Source organism: Gekko japonicus, unplaced genomic scaffold (assembly GCF_001447785.1).
Source record: "Gekko japonicus isolate JY-2015 unplaced genomic scaffold, Gekko_japonicus_V1.1 scaffold1991, whole genome shotgun sequence".
Lineage (NCBI taxonomy): Eukaryota > Metazoa > Chordata > Lepidosauria > Squamata > Gekkonidae > Gekko > Gekko japonicus.
This window is the reverse complement of record NW_015169842.1, coordinates 98,777-102,721: the sequence shown is the minus strand read 5'-3', so window position 1 is coordinate 102,721 and position 3,945 is coordinate 98,777.

Below are 3,945 nucleotides of genomic sequence, written 5' to 3'. Positions count from 1 at the left end.
TCAGGGGATTCAGCCGTCGGAGAGTCAGCGCTGTCCCTAGCCCAACGTCTCCTTAACTGATCTATGTGGCGCCGCCATATTCGACCGTCAGCTAACTGCACCACATACATTCGAGTACCCACAGAGTCGGATATAACCCCAGGAAGCCATAAGTGCCCGTTTGCATAATTTCGTGCGAAAACCTTGTCCCCTTTTTCAAACATGCGCACCTTCGGTTGCGCCGTGGTACGCTCGGATTGCTCTTCAGTGAGGTCTGGGTGCATTCGGTTCAAACGGGTCGTGAGTCTCCGCCCCATTAACAATTCGGCCGGACTACGGCCTGTAGCACTACAGGGGGTGGTGTGCTGCAGCAAAAGAAAGGAGCCCAGCCTCTGGCTCCAGTCCCCTTCGTCCATTTTACCCAGGGCCTCTTTGGCCGTCCTGACCATCCGTTCGGCTTGGCCATTAGATGCCGGATGGAAAGGGGCCGAAGTCATTTGGCGTATGCCATTACTCGTGAGGAAGAGCCTAAATTCCTCAGACACAAATTGAGGCCCGTTGTCACTGACGATGACGTCAGGCAACCCGTGGGTGGCAAAAAGTCGGCGGAGCGCATGGATCACAGCAAGTGATGTGGTCGATTTCATATGCACGACCTCCAGCCATTTGGACATAGCGTCCACCACAATTAGGAACATTTGCCCTTGGAGAGGGCCAGCAAAATCTATATGCAATCTGGCCCAGGGTTTACCAGATGACTCCCAGCCTTGGGGTGTAGCTTGTGGGGGATCGGGTCTGACTTGCTGGCATTTGGGACACCCTCGTACCCATTCTTCGATCTCTTTGTCCAGCCCCGGCCACCAGACATACCCTCTGGCCAACGCTTTGGTGTGTACCATACCGGGGTGACCCTCGTGCAGCGACTCTAACACTCTCGTCCTGAGTTTGTCAGGAACCACCACCCTGTTCCCCCATAATACACAGCCCTTAGAAATGGATAGTTCATTTTGACGGCTTTTGTAAGGGCCGAACTCCGGTTCAACGCTTCCAACCGGCCACCCCCTCCAAACCCAGTTTAATACTCGGGACAGCACGCTATCCTTGGCCGTGTGTGCTGCAATGTCCCTGGATGATACCGGGGGTCGAGGAAGCTCCTCAATTGCCAAGACCTCACAGGCGGGGGCAGGGTCTGCGCCAATGTCCGGCACCGGGCACCGGCTGAGGGCATCCGCATGCCCAATCGCTTTCCCAGGCCGGTGCTCTAAGTCAAAATCATAAGCCTGCAAAAATATCGCCCATCTAAGCATGCGTGGGGACATGATGTTTGGCAATTGCTTATCGGGCGCAAAAATCCCCAGTAGCGGCTTGTGGTCAGTGACCAGCAAAAATCGTCTGCCAAAAATAAAATCATGGAACTTTTTGACAGCCGCTACCAACGCCAGACCCTCCTTGTCTATCTGGGCATAGTTCCGCTCTGCCGCAGATAGTGATCTAGAATAAAAAGCGATAGGCGCTTCGCTCCCATCAGGCATCAGATGGCTTAAAACTGCGCCTACTCCAAAAGGTGAAGCGTCAGCAGCTAACACCAGGAGCTTGTGTTCATCATAATGCGTGAGTACGGCATTAGATGTCAGCAGCTCCTTGACTCCCACAAAAGCCTTTTCCTCGGCCTGCCCCCACTTCCATTTTGCCTCCTTGTGCAAAAGCGCGTGCAAAGGGGCCGCCACTGATGCCTTATGCGGTAAAAACGCATGATAAAAATTCAGGAGTCCTAAAAAGGATTGGAGCTCCTTCTTACTCACCGGCCTGGGGGCGTTTTGGATTGCAGATACCTTCTCATCCGTGGGGTGGACTCCCTCTGCGTCAATGCGAAACCCCAGGAAGTCCACACTTTCCACCCCGAGCGTGCATTTTGAGCGCTTAACTCTGAGACCGGCATTTTGAAAACGCCTGAGGACCTCTTTAACCCGGTCCAGTAGTTCCTGTTCAGACCCGCCCGCAATCAGCACGTCGTCAAAATAGGGCACTGTGCCAGGTACCCCCCTTAGTAGACGTTCCATGAGGCCCTGAAAAATCCCAGGTGCTACGTTGACCCCGAATTGCAGCCTGTTCACTTTAAAAGCCCCTTGGTGGGTTACAATTGTTTGGGCCTCGGCAGCCTCCGGGGTGACAGGCAACTGCTGGTATGCCTGGGCCAGGTCAAATTTGGCGAAAATCTTGCCACCCCCCAGGGAAGCCAAAATGTGGCTTATTACCGGGACCGGGTACGAATGTTGCTGCAGCGCCTTGTTAATCGTACATTTGTAATCGGCGCATAGTCGTATGGACCCATCTGATTTGACAGGGGTTACGATCGGGGTCTCCCATTTGCTGTATGGTACTGGCTCTAAAACCCCTTGCTCAACTAGTTTGTCAATCTCTTTTTCCACCTTATGTTTGAGAGACACAGGTACTTTCCGATACTTCAACCTAATAGGTTTGACTGACGGATCTAAGTCAAACGCAACCGGGGGGCCCTTGTACCTCCCCAACCCTTCGGCAAATACATCAGGGAACAGGTCGTACAGCATGCCCCATTTATTTTCAGACATCCTGTTAATCCCAGAAATACCAATGCCCAATGGCTCAAACCAATCTAACCCTAGCAGGTTAACCCGGTCTCCCTCTGCAATCAGGAATGACAGTTTAACACATTTCCCCTTATACTCAACAGTAACAGAGTCCCGTCCGGCCAAGGGAATTCGGTTGCCCTGGAAGTCGGACACTCTGGTTCCCGCAGGCTGGAGCCGCCGCCGGCTTCGGTTCGGGAACAACTGGCGCCAGGACGCGGCAGAAATCACCGTCACGGACGATCCTGAGTCCACCTCCATTGTACAGGGTCGGCCGTCGAGGAGTGGAGTCACGGTGATCTTGCCCTGGCTGCTGGTGCGATTTACGGCCGATGCGCTCGACAAGGTCGCCGTCAACTGGCAGCTTGCTTCCGATGCTGAGGAACGGGTCTTGCCTTGGGTGCTGACTGGAGTGCCCCTCTGCGCTGACCGGTTGTTAGTTGAGGGATCCTTCTTTGCTGATCTGCAGACTCTGGCCAGATGACCACGCCGCCCACACGCTCTGCAGTCGACATCACGAGCCCAACAGGAGTCGCGCTGGTGTTTCCCGCCACAACCGGAGCAAGGCTTGACGTTGGTAGTCTTCGCTGGGGTCCGCTTGCCTCGAACCGCGTTGACGTCATCATCCGCGTCTTCGCCCTCGCTGTCTCGTTGAGCGTGTATACTGGGCTCTGCCACCCGCTGGCGGACCTCCTTCGTGGACTTCTCCGCTGCTTCCGCGGCCACGGCCTCTTCGTAGGCCACTGCCCAGGTCAGGGTGGTGCGGGCGAACAGCCTCTGTTGCAGCCTTTCATCTTTGAGACCGCAGACGAGACGGTCTCTGAGGGCTTCCTCCACGTTGTGGAAATTACATGGCCGTGCGGCTTTGCGAAGGGCCGCCACGAAATCTGCGATGGTCTCGCCTCCGGCCTGGTTCCGCTTGTAAAAAGCGTGCCGGCAGGCGATCTCCGACGGTTGTGGAGAATAGTGAGCCTTAAGCTTCTCCGTGATGTCAGCGTAGGTGACAGTCTTTATATCAGTTGGGGCCACCAACGACCTGGCTATGTCGAAGGTCCCCTTCCCGCAGGAACTCAGGAGGCACGCCCGTTTCTTGGCCTCGTCTGTAATGTCGTGTGTCTCCAGATGGAACTCGAACCTGGACAGGTAGGAGTCCCAGTCTTCTGAGGAGGGTTCGAAGCACTCGAACTTCTGGCTTCCAGCCATCGGGGGAGACTTGGGCACCGGAGCTGGTGGCGCCTCCGCCGGATCGGCTGCTGTGCTCTGCTCGCTTTCTTCCGAGTCCGAAGTGTGGATGTCCGCAGGGCTGCCTACCTGCTCTAACATCCCACCTTCGTCGCCAATTGTTAGATCGCGCTAA